We start from the raw sequence: 20816 nt of genomic DNA on the forward strand, positions 1-20816 counted from the left end.
ACATGGAGCATTAATTTACATTTGGTGGTTTATCATCTTATTATAAAAGTAATAAGAATGAATTGTAGGAAATTTTAATACAGAAAAACTTAACAAAGGAAATGAAAAACTGGCATAAAAATACCAAACAATGTTAATAGCCTCATATAATATTTTCTACAGATATACATACATGCTTGCATGTACAGAGTAGTTTTTAAAAGATGGATTAGGTTATGCATTGTATGATTCCATTAGTAAAAAGCTCTAGAAACTATTAAAAAATAAAATTTAAAAAATTGGCTTGGGCTGTAAATATTTTATACAATGATTTTTTCACTCCTCATATACATCTTATGCATTTGGAGTTAATATCTGGCCAAATGGATGGCATCATCAATTCAATGGACATGAGTATGAGCATCAGTTCAATGGGCATGCGTATAAGCAAACCCCAGGAGATAGTCAAGGACAGGGAAGCCTGATATGCTGCAATCCATGGGGTTGCAAAGATTCAGACACAACTGAGCAACTGAACACTAACTGGCCAATTAATCAAAAAGGTCTGTAAAGCAGATAATCCTTTAAAAAATACAATCACTGCTTAAACATATTATTTTAACCTAAGATATACAAATGTGCATTTATTAGCTATGCTTATGATGTAGGGCCAAGGTCTTTTCCCTCTGACAAGCATTCCACACAGTTTCTTTCTTTCTTTTTTTTTTTCACAAAAGCCACATTTATGTTGCATGTTCTACAATTCTCTCTTTTGATATCTTTAAGTGAAAGTGTGAATGCAAAGTCTCTGGAGAGTCAATCTGAGCCAAGAATTCTAGAATTTTAGTTTCCCACATATTTTATATATATATATATATTTGTCTAACCACACCTAGTTCCACAAATTTTTTAGCACCTTTCCTCTTAGAAAAAAACAATCTGAAACACTTTTTTTTTTCTTTGTACTTATGGCTCATTGATTTGCATAATATTTAATTAATTTATGCAATTACAATAGCAAGGGAACTGGCATAAACATACTTAGTGACTTTTGATAAGCTCACCAACAGTGGTAGGGGCAGATAGGCACAGGAACAGGGGTGAGGGCCTGTAGTGTGTTTACAGATGAAGTACAGGACTAAATTATTCTGATGAGTTGGTTAGGCATCTTCTGTAATTATCAACTCAGCTATGTTTCCACAGTGAAATAGTTCCCCAGACTCTTGAACCAAATGGAAATGTTGTATGGGGGTTGAAAGAGATGAGTAATTCTATACATAGGTTTATATACTCTCTAAGTGGTCCACCTGTGGATGCGGTGATAGTGAAACCTAGCAGCATCAATCTATGAACTCCGTCTCTCAGAAGGAAGAATATAGTTAAAGTCGGAGAGAGAAGTGAAGCTTAACTCACATGCAGGGATTCATATTTCTGGCAAAAGATCAACAGAACTGCTTCTATCCCATTGGACTATCAGTAGTCAACTTACATGGATGGCTTTTGCATAATAATTCAGCAAGGAATGTTAATATCATCTTAGATTAGGGGGCCCTATAGGTTTGCTGTTTTCCTGAAAGAAATCTGATGTTTCTACTTTTAACTGCTAATGTATCTTTTCACAAGAGTCTGCAGTGTTTTAAGTAAGGCGCCTGGGCAAAGTGCTAATGAGTAATTAACAATGTATTCATTAGTAAGGCAGTAAATGCCACTGATGGCCCTTAATCACATAATTATGTGATGTTTTATTGTTGTATGAATGCTTTATTTCACAATTTTTTCCACTTATTAGTTAGTGAGGAGCCATAAGCATTTGTTGTTGCTGTTTAGTCGTTAAGTCGTGTCTGACTCTTTTGTGACCCCATGGTCTGTAGCCCACCAAGCTCTTCTGTCCATGGAATTTCCCAGGCAAGGATACTGGAGTGGGTTGTCATTTCCTTCTCCAACCCAGGGACTGAACCCATGTCTCCTACATTGGCAGATGGATTCTCTACCACTGAGCCACGAGGGAAGCCCATCATGAGTATCATCTTTTGATAAAAAGGAATTGTACAGAAGAACTAAAGAAATTGTATGATTGTCAGTCCTTCAATTTAACACATATACTGTTTAATTATTTGTGTCTGCAACCTTAGCTACATGATTCTTTTTCTCAGAACAGGTAATTTTGTCTAAGATATTAATGCCATATGTTTAAATATGGTCCAATTATTGCATTCATCCATTTTCCATTTAAAACAAATGCTCTTGGGCATCATAGCTTGAGGCTATACTTCTGTTAACCATTTAAGAAGTCAAGCTCTGTGCCTGGCCTTCTTTGAAAAAATGCAGACACTGCTTAGCAGGCACAGTCTAAAATTTATCATGGGGATATATATGTAAAATATACATTGTAAGTGTGCCTATAATGGTATATTTGCATTACACAGGTGTATTTACATGTGTATACACAGATGCATATATATGCCTTTAAATAACTTCTAAAATAACTTCCCTCTTTTACTAGTTCATGCATGCATGCTAAGTAGCTTCAGTTTTTTCCAACTCTTTGAGAGACCATAGCCCTCCAGGCTCCTCTGTTCCTGGGACTTCCCAGGCAAGAATACTGCAGTGGGTTGCCACGCACTTCTCCAGGGGATCTTCCCAACCCAGGGATCAAACCCACGTCTCTATGTCTCCTTCACTGGTAGGCAGGTTCTTTACCACCTGCGCCTCCACCATCCATAGACTTACACACACCAAAGTTCATAGAGGCATTCTAGACATTCTAGGCATTCTTTTTTACATACCGTATTTAATAAAAAGTCAAATTAGAATTTTACCTTAGAAATGTCTCATATGTTTCTACTCTGTTTTTGTCCTGCCACCATAATTTCTCTTAAAGAAAACTATACTTAGCAGCCTCTCCTCCCTTCTAAATAACTTGCATTTATATCTTACCTATTTGCTATTTTTTTTTTCCTGATTAAGAGAAGAATTAGAGCAGGTTGTGAATAGGAATGATGAAGAAAGTAGGGAGACATTGGGTCATAAATCAGCAGGTCTTGTCTCCAGTGTCATTTGTTGGGGGAAGATGGTGTTCTCTGGCCTACACAAGTGCCTGCCAGAGAGAGAAAATAAGTTTTCTACAAAAGTATGATTTTTCAAGTCATAGGTGAAACAAGTTCTGAAATCAGAGAATCTTATACTTAGAGAGCTAAAATGGATATCCCCCATCATTCAGTCCAACCCTAAAAATAATTACACTTTGTTATGGGCTGAATTGCATGAAGTCCCTCAAAATTCATAGAGCTTCCTAAAACACAGGCCCTCAGAGTGTTACTATTTGGAGATCAAGCCTTTAAACAAGATTATCAAAGGACTTCCCTGGCAGTCCAGTGGTTAAAACTTCATCTTTCAATGCAGGTGGTGTGGACTCAATTCCTGAGTGGGGAGCTAAGATCCCACATAACTCAGAGCCAAAAACCAAAAGTGTAAAAAAACAAGAAATATTGTAACAAATTCAATAAAGACTTTAAAAATAGGCCACATTAAAAAAAAAAAAAGCTTAAAAAATAAAATGAAATAAAAAATAAAAAAGATGATCCATTCAAATGAAAGAAGGCTGGGCCCATCTAGTGCCATTATAAGAAAGGGAAATTTGGACATACAAAGAAATGCCAAGGATGAGCACACAGAGGAATGACCACATAAGACACAGGGAGAAGGTGGACATCTGAAAACCAAGCAGAGAGACTTCAGAAGAAAGTAAAGCTGCCAGTACCTTGAACTTCTGGCCTCTGGAAGTGTGGGAAAATAAATGCCTGCTATATCAGCCTCCAGTCTCTGTTATTTTGTTATGGCAGCCCTAGTTGACTAATACGCTTCTTGACTCCAGCGAAGGAATGTTATTCTTTCTCACATTTGCAGTATACTCTATTTTTCAGGCAAAACAATATAGGAAAGAATAATTTTCATGGAAGCATTTAGGGCTGCGTAAATCTCATAGGAAAGCATGATAACAAGAGATTTGCAGCAATTAAACCTTAAAAAGCCTCTCAAGATCTCCCAAATTTAATGTGCACATTTCAACAAAGCCAAGTGCTAACAAACACATCCCCTGAAGCAACACCTCTAGAAAAACACCTTCTCTACTCCCTCATGATTCTAATTGTTTACTTGATAACCTCTTATCTCAACCAAATTCCCAATGTGGAATCTCATAGTGGTTGGGTTGAAGCTGTCATGTGCCCTACTGAAGGTATGAATCTAAGAGTAAAAAAGGGAAATGCTATGGTTCTAAATGACTTATATCATCAGCACATTTAACACAAAATTTAGGAAGACAATCCTCAGAAACAATACATATTTCACCCTGAGCTATTCTTTCAATGATCTGATCTCAAGTTTGAATTATTGTTATACTGAATATTTGTGTAAGGAATTGATCCTATTTTGACCTTGAGTCATCACTGTTATTGTCTAAGGCCACCTCTCCTTCCTTGCGGCCAGAGGCTCAGAGACAGAAATATGTCTTCCTGTGATACCTATTTCTGATCTCTGGCTCTAGACAGTATATGATTCGAGGTTCCCAACAGGATCTTAGGAGGCTGAAGAGCCATCAAGAGAATGTTGTTGTTCAGTCGCTAAGTCATGTCCAAGTCTTTGCAACCCCATGGACTGCAGCACACTAGGCTTCCCTGTCCTTCACTATCTTCCAGAGTTTGCTCAAACTCATGTCCATTGAATTGGTGACACCATCCAATCATCTGAACATCAGTCTGTATGATTCATTGATGACTAAAGAATCCAAGCTAAGTTACTAATTGGTGGCTCTATCTGATGTTTTCTGTTTCAAATTTGTAATTAATTTTCTACTCAAAATGCTATTTAGAGGCTTTCAAACTGAAGGCCTTTGGACTTTTTATGGCTATAGAGTTGCTTAGTTTGTTTGGAAGGTGTATTTTCACTTTAAAAAGATATGTATTAATATATAAACATCCATACATATGTGTGGATAATACACATTCTCGTTTGCCACAGTCCTCATGGTCCTCACCATACTCTTCCCTCTTCATAAGAAACTTGAAGGGACTCTAAAGGGACTCTGAGACTGTGTGGCCCTTCAGAGACATTTTGCATTACCTTATCTGTAACCTAATTGGAGAACCCAAGGGTAAAGTGCTATCTAAAATACAAAACTTCCAACAAGCAAAGTGGTGGTAAAATAATAATAAAACACAGGCACTGGTTAGAGCAAACTCCCTGGAGGCTGTACCACCCAGTCACCAAAAGCTGGGCAGTCTTCTATAATCTGATTTATATGCTCTCTGCAGCAAACCGAATCCAGTGTGATTCTCCCTAAAGTCCCTTTCTGAAAAGCAAACATATACTCTGGAAAGGGTAATAAATTATGAGATCAGGGATCTTATTTCCCAGAGTATGAACCTATAGATCACCATCTCATAATATTTTATTTTGTGGTTGTTTACTCACTAAGTCATGTCCGACTCATGGGACCCCATGGATTGTAGCCTGCCAGGCTCCTAAGTCCATGGAATTCTCCAGACATGAATACTGGAGTGAGTTGCCTTTTCCTTCTCCAGTGGATCTTCCTGATCCAGGGATCAAACCTACAGCTCCAGCACTGGCAGGCAGATTCTTTACCACTGGGCCACCAAGGAAAAGGCCACTTGTCCTTTTCATAATATAGGACAGGAAAATACAGATTGAGAATGGAGGAAACCAGAGGAGGAACTTCACTGGAGGGATGACACTGCCCAGGATTAGGATTCACAGAGCCTCAGTGCACAAAAGGAGAACCAGAGACAAATCACCTAATCCTCTACTAGCCTTGAAGTTAGTCTTTGTGTGCAAGGTGACCCTTGACTTCTGCAGATAAAGCAACCCTATAATCTCGATTTCCCTGTGACACCTTGAGCTTGAGGCTTCCTTGGTGTCTCAAATGGTGAAGAATCTGCCTGCAATACAGGAGACCTCGGTTTGATCCCTGGGTCAGGAAGAACCCCTGGAAAGGGATTGGCTACCCACTCTTGCCTGGAGAATTCCACAGACAGAAGAGCATGGTGGGCTACAGTCCATGGGGTCGCAAAGAGTTGGACATGACTGACTAACATACACACACACATACACCCCTTAGGTTTAGGCACTTTTATTCTTTTTTTAAAAAAGAAATATATGTTGCTGAAGAAATAAATTATATAAAAGTTGAATTCAATTCTATGTCTGAGACTTTCTATATAAACGGATTATTACATTAGGGATAATAATTGGTAAAATTAGTATTTCTATTCAGAAAACATGCCCAATGTGTTCTCATCTAGAACACAGGTAAACTCATACTTACCTGCTTAGTATCATTGAGATAATGCTAGGGAAGTACTTTGCATTATAATGGTTTAGAAGGTATTACCTTCATTGCTGTATTGGTTTATGAAATACACCAAGTGACAAGACAAGGATTAATTCATAAGAGAACTTAGTGCTAGCCTTGAGGGAGTGCTAGGTGGGATTATAACCTTTTCTCTCACTCATCCCTGTTTCTAGGATCTACACTGCTCTCTGTTAATAGATCTTCTCATCTCCATTCTGGAATTTCCCTGAATTTCTAATTCCCTTCCTTGTTGTATGTGGAACAATTCATCTCTGTTCAAATTCTGACCAGTAGTTCCTCCTTATCTCCCAGCATTGAGTGAAACTAACGCTGTCCAATGGCAGTTGCCACTCTCTTTAGAAATGTTTCATGACTATCCTTCACTACTTGTGTCCCCTTGTTGAATATCACCTCCCATTTTAAAATACGTATTAAGATATTGCTCTAAATTCTCACGATGTTCTTCCTAAGAGTAACCAAGGTGCATAAACTATTCTCCATCTAAATATTTTCAAGTGATTTGTCCATTGAACCTCAATACATTTAGAGAAAAAGAAAAAAAAAAAAAAACAGCTTAGAAACCTTAACCCTGCTTGGAACTGGAATGAAGTAGGGATTCCTATGGACTGGAAGGAGAAACTGAGTTCATATAGAAATATGAGTGAGAAAGAGGTAGGACCAATTCTGAGAACCACCAGCACGGGGCAAAGATGAGTTAAAAAGCCAGGTCAGCACCATTACCCAGCATTCCAGAATACATCAGGGCTTCCCAAGATGGACAGGGAAATACAGATTGAGAATGGAGGAAACCAGAGGAGGAACTTCACTGGAGGGATGACACTGCCCAAGAGAGTAGGATTCACAGAACCTCAGTGCACAAAAGGAGAACCTAGCACTAAGTTCTCTTATGAATTAATCCTTGTCTTGTCACTTGGTGTATTTCATAAACCAATACAGCAATGAAGGTAATACCTTCTAAACCATTATAATGCAAAGTACTTCCCTAGCATTATCTCAATGATACTAAGCAGGTAAGTATGAGTTTACCTGTGTTCTAGATGAGAACACATTGGGCATGTTTTCTGAATAGAAATACTAATTTTACCAATTATTATCCCTAATGTAATAATCCGTTTATATAGAAAGTCTCAGACATAGAATTGAATTCAACTTTTATATAATTTATTTCTTCAGCAACATATATTTCTTTTTTAAAAAAAGAATAAAAGTGCCTAAACCTAAGGGGTGTATGTGTGTGTATATGTTAGTCAGTCATGTCCAACTCCCAAGATGTCTGAGTCCAAGCTCACTGCTCACAGCCACTAACGCCAGTCCTCTGCCATAGAGAACCCCTGTTCTGCCCTTTCAGTTTCCAGCTCCTCATAAACCAGGATTAAAGTATGTCTTTGAGCTATAACCAATGGCTTCAAAATGCAATGTCATATTCTCCCCCTTTACCGGTGAGAGCAGAGAAAGCACTGTCCCTGGGAGGGTGGGAGGGGGTGTGGAGGAGTGGTCCTTCAGCCTCAGGACTGACTCCCAAAGGCTGCCACCAATTCATTTCTGCAACTGCTCACACAGTCACAGAGTCCTATAGCCAGGTGGTTGTCATGGAAACCAAGAGACAGCCAAGAGCCGGTGGATCTTATCACCCCGCAAGTGGTGCTTCAAGTCTCCCATCTCATCACTCTTTCCATCTGACAAACTGTATCATTAAGAGGCCCCATATAGTAATTAATTACAAAGTATGTCTCCGTGACTCCAAGTTTGGTCATGCCAGAATCACCCTAAGGATGAGGAAAAAGCCAGCTGTAGTTGCAAGGTCTAAAATTTCAGATTGGGATGCAAGGGAGGATGCTATGGAGAGAGATCCAGGCAGGAAGAATGCTGGAGGTCATGTCCCTCAATGCCCTTGTTGCAGCCCTTTGTCCAAGCATAGCAATGAAAAATCATGCACTGTAACATCTGATTGCCCTTTTCAAATTCCCAGAATGAAGCAATATGAATCAGCAATGTCCCCTGGAGTGTAGGAAAAAGCCTCTCAAGGCAGTGGCAGAATATTGGCCAAGGTCTCCAAAAATTTATTTATTCTCTGGTTCAGCCAAGGCAGGATTGTAGTGAAAAAACTTGGAGAGCTTAGTCCTCTGAGGACACATTATTTTAATAAGGAATCTATTTTGTATAATTTAATAAATTTTATGTTTTGTCACATGCTTTTTTTTTTTTTCCTATCTTTCCCCTTGTTGTTCTCATAAAAGAAAGAGTCTCCTTATCTTTAGAGGACAAATGGAAAGTACCTCTTTCCATGACTCAGCCAGGAAAGCTGGAGAGTTCTTGGTATCATAACAAGTCTGTTATCATGGTCATGGCATCAGGGATGGAGGGCCTGGAGGAGCAGGGTGTTGGGAGAAGGATGCCTACTGCCCCTCATCCTTCCGGGCAGAAGAAGTAACTTATTTGGCATCCTAGAGAGTGGCAAATTGGTGTATCTTCACATCCTTCTAAATGGCAAAAACATATGTAATAGTGGTGAAACATTTGACAGCAAAGATAGGCAGAGTCTGGTTATTAAGTTTTATAGAGATAAATAAAGAGTTAGAAATGTTCTTTGAAAAGTATCAGTAGTCAGTGATCAGATTAGTTTTAGCTCATCCATGCCATCGAGACAAGGAAGGCAAGCAAACCGAGGAGTGGTATTCACGACACCCTAAAGAAAAAGGAGAAGACATGATGGCTTTGAAGAATTTGGACAAAGACATTGTTAAGTATAGTTGCTTCTATAATGCTGTCTGAAGCAGTGAAAATTTCCCCTTACAGGTGTGACAAGAGTCATATCCTAACTGTGAAAGGTCAAGTATCCCAGGGAGAGGGGTGAACTGGATTCACTAAAGGTCAGGATCCTAGGATTGAGCTGACCCTGCGGGGGGAAGAGGAGTCACAAATGAGAGAGAAATCTGCTCATTTCCTTCTTCCTTGCCCCAAAGCGAAGCAACAGAATTTGGTCCAAAGTCCTAGGCTACAGATGGTGAAATAGCACAGCATATGTTCTGCAAGTACTTCCAAGAACCACCTATATCTTGGCACTTAAATACTTCACAACACAAAAAAATGTGCTGATAATTCATATATTCAATATGTGTTCATGTGTATACATGCCCAACACACACACACACGCACACGCACACACTCACAGAGACAATGCTTAGCAAACTGTACTTATGAAACCCAACTCCTGAGCCCTGCTTCTCTTTCTTATGCTGTCCTTATTCCTAGTGTCTTCACACTCTCCTGTTGCTCCAGTCTTCAGTCCTGCTCTTGGGAAGAGTTCTAAAATCAGCTTCTTATTCCTCCTAAAGACTCCAAGTTTCCTAGGAAGCCCAACTATTAACCCCTGTCATATGAAAAGTTATTTCCTCTTAGAATGTAATACATAAGTAAGCATGAAACAGAGGGCCATGTATTGACCTCATAGAAAACAGTCCACTACCTACAGCCAGGAATACGTACCTATGGGTACATGGTGTGTGCATACCCCATAAATACCAGGATCTATCCAATAAGCATATGGAAACATCTCCTTGTGTTCTCCCTGTGTTTCAGACTTCAGTATCCTGGGGCTCTAGCAAGGGGGACAATGGTCACTATTGTACCATCAAAGCAAATAAAGAAAGTTGATACTGAGAGTTCCCCAGATAGGAACTGCTTACCTTCCAGATTTGGATTTCTGATTCAGATCACAACTCTCAGAACTACCGTCACTCAGTGGACTTAAAAATTTATTTTCAAGGGTAGTCTGTACTATATCTCCATTATCCATGTGACTCTGAGTAGGTCACCTCTTCTCGCTAGTCCTCTTCCACAAAACATCCCTAAGATCCCTGGGATGGTTACATTTCTGAAGATTAAGTAGACTACACAGCAACTGCACGAATCTCTGGCTGTGTCAGTCCTTTGTTAGCAAATACTTGCCAGAACAACTGTGCACATGACAACCCCCAACTCCTCTCCACACACTGATATACATACCCATTCAACATGCAGCTCCACAGATCCACACAGTTGCATTCCCCACAAGATCTCCACAACTATGCCCATTCCTATGCAGATACATCTGTGTACATAAATATACACAAACACAACCTTCACCTATATTTATGCATGTGTTTTATAAACAGCTAAACCTTGCTAATTCACAAACCCCTTCGACTGGCAGATTATGGAGTGGGCAGATTAGAACTAAAGCAAATGATTACCAGGTCAAGGATAGCCCATTGCCAAACACATTCTGTTCTTTTGCACAGCATTGTAGTTTGCCGTAATATATGGTAATCCTGCCCACACTCTAAGTTAACGTACTGCACTTTCATAAATGGAGTGCAATGTACTACCCCATGTTGGCTGAGAAGGAAGAGAAAACCGCCAGGTTTTTAAACGGTGCTTTCAAAAATGAAAATTACAGTTTTGCCACATATTAATGTGAGAGTAGCTGAGATTCCTCACTGTACACATATATGGTGTATGTGGACCAATATACAAACTTGTAATGAAGTTTCAGTTCTGCAAAACCTCAGAACAGATGTTGAATTTAATTTCTATCATAACATATGATAGTTTGGTTCAATAAAAAAATATTTACAAGCTACAGTAACTTCATGTCCAAGGGCTATTTTCTTTGCACCAACTGTCCTTACTCCATCTTTTCTCTCCTCTTCATGCCATGCTGGACTTCAGGTCCCACATTCAGTCCTTCTGGCCTTCTACACTTCCTTCTCCAATATCAGATCTGATCTTACCCTTTCAATGTCTCTCTCTGTGCATGTACATATATAACTTATAGTGCCCAGTACAAACTCCTTAGAGTTCTTCCAAAACCTTAGGTCTGCTACCTTTTCCTCCTCCAATTTCTAATCAGCCTTGTTTGCATCTAAATCCAGGAACATACCCATAAACATTCTACTCTCTTTAATTTCCTGATTCTTTTTCATTAAGTTCAAATCTATATAAAGTTTTCCTAGCATGAACTTATTCCTTGACTTGAAACAGGTCATAATTTCTCTTTCCCTTGCATAGAATTTCTGGTAAATAAAATGTATTTCTATCCACTGAAAAGAATTTTCATCATTTCTAAATCCCAAGCCAACTTATGGGATGGTATTTTTAACTTTTGTATGGAGGTGTAATGTACATACAGAATAGTGCATGCATCATAACTATTCAGCTAGTTGAATTTTCAGAATTGAAATACATCTTTGTATCCAGCCACCCAGCTCAAGAAAAAGATTAATAGTATGACATGTCTCCCCACGGCTCCTCATAGTCACTACCTTCCACCCCAGGAGGTAGTGGAAAATTATCATATCTTCTATCACCCCAATTAATTTTCCTGTTCTGGAATTTTATATGAGTGAAACCATGTAAAATTTATCCTTCTGTGTCTTCCTTCTTTCAGTCAACATTACATACAAAAGTCAACCACACTGTTGCATGTAGTTGCAGTTCATTAATTCTCATTATTGTGTAGTAACCCATTTTGTAAATAAACCACAATTTATTATTCTTCTGTTGGTGAAACTTTGAGTAATTATTTATTCTATGATGTTATGAATAGCTACACTGTGAACATTTTTGCATGAATACACACACACACACACACACACACACACACATACACATATATATATACACACATACATATACATGAATTTCTGTTAGGAAATTCCAGAAGTGGAATTATTTAGTGCTAGAGTCTGATATGTTCAGATGTAGTAGATTCTATCATATAGGATCTTGTTGTTTTTTTTTTAATGTTTATTTTTTTGGCTGTGTTGGGTCTTAGTTGTGGTGTGCAGGCTCTCTATTGTGGCACGTGGGCTCAGTTTCCCTCAGGCATGTAGGATCTCAGTTCCCTGACCGGGGCCCAGATCCACATACCCTGCATTGTAAGGTGGATTCTTAACCACCAAACTACAAGGGAAGTCCCCAAAATGTTCTTTTAAAGTGCCTATGGAAATTTATACTATCACCAACACTGAAGGAGTGTCCCAGTGGCTCTACATACTCACCAACATGAATTTTGATGGTTCTATTTATTATTATTATTGCAATTTTGATGGGCACGTAGTAGTATCACGTTTTGATTAATTCACATTTCCCTGACTCATCACATTTTTGTACATTTATCCATCATCCGGACATCTGATTTTGTAAACTGCCTAATGATTAATGAAGTTAAATATCTTTGCATTTGTTTTTTGGCCTTTTGGATGTCCTCCTTTGAGGAGTTACTGCTCATATTTTTTGGATATTTTGCTACTGCTTGCCTTTTTCATTGATTTGTGGGACCTCTGCACATTTTCTGGATAGGAGTCTTTGTCAGATAATTGTGGTATGACCTACTGTTGTTGTTTGCTTTTGAAGTCATGTCTGACTCTTTGTGGAGAAGGCAATGGCAACCCACTCCAGTACTCTTGCCTGGAAACTCCTATGGACGGAGGAGCCTGGTAGGCTGCAGTCCATGGGGTTGCGAAGAGTCGGACACGACTAAGTGACTTTATTTTCACTTTTCACTCTCATGCATTGGAGAAGGAAACGGCAACCCACTCCAGTCTTCTTTCCTGGAGAATCCCAGGGACGGAGGAGCCTGGTAGGCTGCCGTCTATGGGGTCGCACAGAGTCAGACACGACTGAAGTGACTTAGCAGCAGCAGCAGCTGATTCTTTGTGACCCCATGGGATTTCCCAGGCAAGAAGAGTGGAGTGGGCTACCTTTTTTTAGTTTTTATTTTTTGCTTACAGTTGTTATTTTTTCTGCCCCATTTAAGAAAACATTGCTTACTTCTGAGACAGGACATTTGTAAGTTCTTTTATATCCTTTAAGCTGATTCTTAGAACCTACCTGTGAAGTAGGCACAGGGAATATCATGATGCCCACCTTAGAGAAAATGAACATAGACTCAAAAAGGAGACCAAGTAAAACAATTCTCAAGGCCAGGTCTTCTGACTCTTGCAGTTTGGCATCTGAAAACCCTGAACACTAATTTACATCCAAATCTCTTGAGATTCCTTCATTTGGGTCACTGTTCATGCCAAACCCCCACCTCCCTATGATCTGAAATGAAGCTCCTTAGGAAATATAATGCCAATAAGAAGGTGATGGTTATGGGTCTTCACAGCAAATGATTCACAGTAAAATATGACAGTGTTCCTAAACCTGAGGTCTCTTCTCATCTACAAGGGTAGAGTAGAAGTTTTTAGGAAAAGCCCAAAGTCCATTTGTTTCTTATCATTGAACGAGGCAGAGAGGAGAGAGTTTCCTTCTGATTTTTGTTCCCATTAAAGGTATTTCATTGTAGGAAAATAAAGAGATGAAGGAAGAAAGAGAGAGGAAAAGAGTGAGAACTACAAGGAGGAAAATGGAGTGAGAAAGCACGAAAGAAGCTAAGAAGAGAGAAATGAGGGTTGAGAGGTAAAGTGAATCAGAGAAAGACAAAGGAAGTGAGTAAAAACAAAAAGAGATAAGGTAGAAAGAGAGAGAAAGTGAAGACTGAGAAAAGAAAAACAAGAAAATGAAAGACAAAGAGTGTTGTTATCTGTTCACACTGTGACCTTGGCCATGTTATTTAATCTCTTCAGTTTTCATTTCTTTAAAATTGAGATAATATGGCAGTCTAGAAAAATGGTATAGATGATCTTATTTACAAAGCAGAAATAGAGATGCATGTAGAGAATACATGTATGAATATCAGGGGGAAAGGAGGTTAGGTGGGAGGAATTGGGTGATTGAGATTGACAGATATACACTATTGATACAATGTATAAAATAGATGGGCTTCCCAGGTGATGCTAAGTGGTAAAGAATCTGCCTAAAAATGCAGGAGACACAAAGGACCTGGGCTCTATCTCTGGGTCGGGCAGATCCCTTGGAGAAGGAAATGGCACCTCACTCCAGTATTCTTGCCTGGAAAAATACATGGACAGAGGAGCTTGGCAGGCTAGTCCATGAGGTTGCAGAGTCAGACACGACTGAGTACAAATATCTCTCTTGCATAAAATAGACAACTGATGAGAACATACTGTTTAGCACAGGGAACTCTACTTAGTGCACTGTGATGACATGAATGGGAAGGACGTCAAAAAGGGAGGGAATACATGTATATGTAAGGCTGATTCATTTTGCTGCACAGCAGAAACTAAGACAACATTGTGAAACAACTGTACTGCAATAAAAATTAATTTTAAAAATTGCGATAATAATCTCTATCTCACGTGGCTGCTATTGGAATAAAATAAGTCAGGCAAACTTATTTACTTAACCACCCTTTCTCTATGAAGGCTAAAATTAAAAAAAAAAAAGTCAAACATAACATTTAAAAAGGCTTTCAGGTGTGATGAAATCCTGACATTGATGATGGGCAGTATGTGTATACTCACTGTCAACCAAATAAAATTCTTAGCATTGCCATTAAGAAAAATTGATTTGATGATTCATTGTAGATGTGAATTGACTACACCTACAGGTACCTGGACTCTCCATCATGCTGAGCTTCAGGGATGAACAATTTCAGATTGAGCACTAGAACTCCACAGACTGCTGAGTTTTCATTAACACTCTTATTAGTGATGAGATCACATGTTAAACAGAAAGGGAATTACTTTGCTTGATGACAAATATGAAGATATCATAATCAGCACATGTAAAAAACAATACCCCACAGCAAAAATAGATAAAAAAGGACCAAAGTGTAGCAATTTTTTAAATTAGGCTCTTTGTAGGTAGTTCTAACTCAGCAAAGTTTTACACGTGTGCATGCACACGTGCACACACATAGATAAAATATATATTAGTGTAGAGAAATGTCTTCTATTACAGGTATTTAAAATAATCCTAAAACCTAAGAAACTTGCCTAGGAAGAAAACGTATTGAATTCTCTATTCTTGAACACAATATCCATTATTCTAAGATTGACATCTCCTCTAACCCTATATGGTTTTACTATCCTGTTCTTTTCTGCAGTTACCATTTATCTCTAGAATTGTTATTCATACAATCACACAAAACACACTTGTTTAAAAAGAATCCTGGACACTGTTGAAACTGGAAATGTAAAGAAGAGTGTGGGATAAGAAAACATGGTCAGTCTCTTTAATGGAGCTCAGAGCCTAGGTCAAGTAGCCATTGTTTTCAGTGGTAAACAGATAGAAAAACATACTCAAAGACAAGGCAAAGTCCTGTTGACATTTTGCAGCTGTACAAGTGATGAGGGGCATGAAGTGTTTTTGAAAGTTATCTCAGAAGCCTCAGAAATCACATCAAGACTTCTATAAACATTAAAGCCATGGTCCTAGAGCCTGGAGCAATAAAAGTTCCCAGAGATTACTCTCTTCCATGCTCAAGGTAAGGTAATGTCAGGTTATTCTGAAGCACAGAACAATAGAAAAATTTCTCTGTGTTGACTTTTTTTCTCGTGCTTTCATAATCTTCTCTTTCTCTGCTGGTTGCATTCTCAGATGATGGAAAGAAGGGTTTCTTTTTTTTTTTTTTAATAACATCTCCTTAATATGCCAAGGGAAAGCCTAAAAAACTGGAAGCAATTTGAGGGCAGTCTGTTATGATACTACAATAACTACAATATAAAACTACAATGTATATGTGATACACACACACACATACATACACATATCCTAATATCACATATACAAGGGTATTAGGAAACTTTCAGCACTTCATAATAGATGTAACTCTGAAGCAGAGGAGTTTTTGAGAAGAGAAAGGAAAAGCTATTCCCTGTGTACATGAGATATATTTGGGGAAAGATAAAGTAATTCCGAGAAGCCCAGGTGGCACAGTGGTAATTTACCTGCGAACGCAGAAGACACAAGAGATCCGGACTGGATCCCTGGGTCAGGAAAATCTCTTAGAGTAGGATGGCAACCCATTCCAGTATTCTTACCTGGAAAATTCTATGGACGGAGGAGCCTGGTAGGCTACACCCCATGGTGCTGCAAAGAGTTGGATATGACTGAGTGACTGAGCAGTCGCATTCAGTTAAGTTGCTCAGTCATGTCCGACTCTTTGCAACCCCATGGACTGCAGCACGCCACACTTCCCTGTCCATCACCAGCTCCTGAAGCCTGCTCAAACTCATGTCCATTGAGTCAGTGAGCAGGCACAAAATGTATTAATAACTTCAGACAGTGCTGCTACGGCCTTGAACGTCTGTGCCCCCCTGCCCCAAATTCATGTGTTGAAATCCTAAACTTCAAGGTAATGATATTAAGACATGGCATCTTGGGAGGTGATTAGGTCATCAGTTCCCTTATAAAAGAGGTCAGAGAGCTCCCTTGCCCTTTCTACCATGTGGGGGCACAGTGAGAAGTCATATCCACGAACCAGAAAGAAAGCCCTCGTCAGACATGATTTTGCACTTGATCAAGTCACCAGCACCTTGATCTTTGACCAACCAGTCTTCACTATGAGAAATACATTTATTTTGTTTATAAGACATTTAATTTGTGATATTTTGTTACAGAAGCACTAATAGACTTAGATGAGTACTAGGCACAATGAAAAGCAGTGTGTTTAAAAGCAGAAACATTACTCTACTGACAAAGGTCTGTACAGTAAAGGCTGCGATCTTCCCAGTGGTCACGTATGGTTGTGAGAATTGGACCATAAAGCAGGCAGAGTGCTGAAAAATTGATGCCTTTGAACTGTGGTGCTAAGAGTCTGTTGGACGCAAGGAGACCAAACCAGTCAATCTTAAGGGAAATCAACCCTGAGTACTCATCGGAAGGATGGATGGTGAAGCTGAAACTCCAGTATTCTGATCATCTGATGCAAACAGCTGACTCATCGGGAAAGTCCCTGATGCTGGGAAAGATAGAGGGCAGAAGGAGAATGGGGCGTCAGAGGATGAGATGGCTGAATGGCATCACCAGTGCAATGGACATGAACTTGGGCAAACTCCAGGAGATGGTGACGGACAGGGAAGCCTGGTGTGCTGCCGTCCGTGGGGTCTCAAAGAGTCGGACATGACTGGGCAACTGAACAACCACCACCAGACACAGTGATTCCAAATATCAACTTAGAGCTGTGATTAGAGGCCTAAATCTCAATGATTTAGTCTGGAAAAAAAGCCAGACAGGGTCATCCGAGGAGTTATGTTCTGTTCTATGTCTTGGGAGATGCTTTGTGTGGGAGTCTAGTCTAGAAGTAATTCATTTCTGTATGGGTCCCAAAGACAAATGATGAAGGTGCACTGCCCAGAGTGAAGTCAGAGGGAGGCTGTGTCCTCTCTTCCAGGCTCTTGTTGGTCTCCTGTAGCTGCAGCCCACAGAGGACAACCTAAAGTGTTCTTTCTCAGTACAGTCTTGGCTTCTGACAACCCTCCATGCAGACAGCACCAGAGTAGAATGTTGGCTCCATTCAGATCTCCCAAGAAATTCCAGAAACTGACTCTCCATTTGCAAAGGACTGTGGGGTTGAGATTGAAGTTACCTTGGAAACGTCTCAGTGATAAATGGAAAGGGCTTGAGTGGAAATCTGGGGGACCGAAGCCCAGCATTGCTTAGGCATTGCTCATCTATTTGCTTTGTGCTGTTTTCAAAGCACAGTGCTCTCATTCCCAAATCCCTAGGGGGCCCAAACAAATTCACAACTGCGCGCCCTTTATGTGCACAGACACACAGAGCACAATTGTCTGCTCCAGACAAAAGGATCACATTGTAAAACTCCCAACTTTGTCTTTTCCTACCAAATCATGTGGTGAACAAGTTGCTGTAACTTAACTCCTTGTCACATACTTATCGATAATTTAACTGCATCTAACAATGCTTTTTATTTTTTAAGCAAACATCATGCCTCTCAGTGCAGAATGATGGTCCCTTCTTCTGGTTCCACAATGAAGTGCACAATGTATCAACTACAAGGGGAACTAACATCACAATTAAAATATGGGAGCAGGGGGTCCAGAGTAGATAAGTTAGGATGAAATGATTCAGAAATATCTTTTTCCAAGAATGAAAAAAAAAAATCTAAATTAGGCAGTGAAAATCAGAGTGACAACCCCAGAAGCCCTTGAGGGTTTGCCAAGCTAAGATGCTTTTCCAGCACAGTGAGCCTGCAGCCTACTGACCACTGTCTTTCTATCCTTAGGACTGCACCACCTAAGCAATCACACAGTAACAACTGTCTTTGTGAGATGTTAAGTCAAAACCATCCCTTTTCTTAGGCCTCTCCTCTATTGAATTTCTCTTTTCCAGAGAATCAATTCATATTTCTCCTCCATATCAGAATGGAAGCACTGCCATCTTGTTTATTAACTTTCACCAGCAAAGAGGATATCAGGCTCTTTCTGGAAACTTACACAGGGGTTGTTTAACAGGTGAAATCTGGAAGCGGTAAAAGGTTTGCAAAGTACAACTGGTGTTGGAGGCAGATTCAAGAGTACCCCAAGGTCTTAAATGTATCCAAGGATCATGAATATCTGAGCCTCAGTTGGTCTTCTCTTCACATAGCTGTTATCACAGAAGCCACATGGCGTTAATTTCACTTCTGTCAGCAAATAATGATCCCTAGACCAATACTCTAGAACTCAGCATCATTACAGTGTTGATTTGGGGGCCCTAGGGTAGTGACTGAGCTAGGGCTTTGTTTCATGTTGAATACTACTTGGACAACTGGATCCTCATCAAGCAACTTGCACCAGAGGCTTTGAGTGTGATCCAGAGTCAGGAGCTCCTTTCTCTGAGTCCACTTGCCCTCCTATCCTCCTCCTATGATGGAGTATAATTCAGCTAATTGTCACTGACCTTCTATTTATTCTTCTGTAGTAAATGCTCTTTGTGAAGAAATGGTGCTTGTTCATCTCTATCCTTGGCTCCAGATTGTTTCTCAGATAGGATAGTATACTACAAGTCACTTTACATAGTAACTTTTACTTGATTTGACTTGGCCTACCCACCAGATTTTGAACTAATTAAAAGGAGGAGTTAGGTCTTATTCATTTTCATTGAATTTGAATTTAAGCTCACATGAAAATTGAATATACTATCTTATTTAGTAAAACTCCTATCTTATTCTTATTTTGAATATACTGTTATCTTAAGAAAATACATACTTTAAAATGCATTTAGAAAATATTTGTGACCAGAAGTATGTGTGAAAATTAGATCTGCATTACTTTACTTCTGATTCATTCATTCTCTATATAGTTATTTAATCCCCACCACATGGCAGATATTGTGAATATTACTTATCTACTCATTTCTGCACCTTTCAACATTATGATGTAGTTACTGGATATAAAATACATTTTTGAAAGAGAAAGAAGCTCCTGAACATTTAAAATATTGCATTATCAACGGCAAATACGTCAATTCACTTTGATCAAAATCAAAGTATGAAAACAAATACTATCATGGAATCTCATTTCTTTTTCAAGCCAAATCTATTGTGTTATATTCAGGTACTCTTGAAGTGAGTGCTGTCAGAGAGGTCACAGTTGAGGGGTAAAGCTTTTCTTATTCAGATTTCACTGGAATAGGAATTTGCTCTATTATTTCCCAAGTAGGTACTATTATATCAGGGTTGGAGAAAAACACTTGCTATAGTGTCCTTAAGTATAAGAGAAAGGCTTGTCTATGTTGGCTCTCTTTCTGGAAGAAGGGATATAAGCCTACACAGAGTTCAAGTGCACAGGATGCATCCTGATTCTCAACCAAAATAGGGTACAGCACAACTCAGTCCTTCCGGTAAAAAAAGGCCAAAATAATCAGTCTCTCAATGGCCATCTCATGGCATGCCAGGCTCAGAGAAACAGTTTCACAGGACACTAGTCTCTAATTGATCATGTCAAATTAAAGCAGGCTAACATGAACTGACAGTGGTTCATTCAAAACAAGGTGTTGGGAAAAATCAAAGTCAGAGCTTCTTTTTCTTTCTTCTAAGCAATATAGACTTCCCCACAGTCTGTAATATATTAGAAAGGGAAGGAAAATTGACCTTATCAATAATCAGTGAAAGGATGATGAATGCTTTCCCTCAGGGTTCAGAAACCTTCAATGCCCCCTTGCCATGGAAATGGAACGATCCAAATGCCTGCAGCTATTGTTAGTCTAGGACTCTCCACAGTCCCCACCTACTCCCCCCAGTTCAGTATGAAGCACATGAGTCATCTCCCTAGAATATGTCTCCCCTCCATTCTTTATATATTTCTAAGTTCCATTTAGCTTTCAAAGTCCACCTCAAGTCATAACTTCCCCTGGTCGCTACACTGACCACACAATTCACTGGACTCCCTTCCCCAAAACGGCAGAGCCATGCCTAAACTACCAGGGCAGCCTTTGCCTTGCACTTTTGTACATTTGCTCTCCCCTCAAGGAAAGCACAAGTCTTTCAAGGGTGAAAAATTACATTAGTTTCCTGGGAGTACTATAACAAATGATCATAAATTAGGTAGTTTAAAAT

The 20816-nt window shown here is 39.3% G+C and overlaps 1 long non-coding RNA gene across 1 annotated transcript in view; it reads right to left on the reverse strand.

Annotated features, from left to right (window-relative positions):
- LOC145546561 (uncharacterized) overlaps positions 1-20816 on the reverse strand; it is a 363980-nt gene that overhangs the window by 79352 nt on the left and 263812 nt on the right. The gene's annotated exons all lie outside the window — the stretch shown is intronic.

Source organism: Giraffa tippelskirchi, chromosome 4 (genome assembly GCF_054371585.1).
Source record: "Giraffa tippelskirchi isolate mGirTip1 chromosome 4, T2T-mGirTip1v1.2.pri, whole genome shotgun sequence".
NCBI classification, from domain to species: Eukaryota; Metazoa; Chordata; class Mammalia; order Artiodactyla; family Giraffidae; genus Giraffa; species Giraffa tippelskirchi.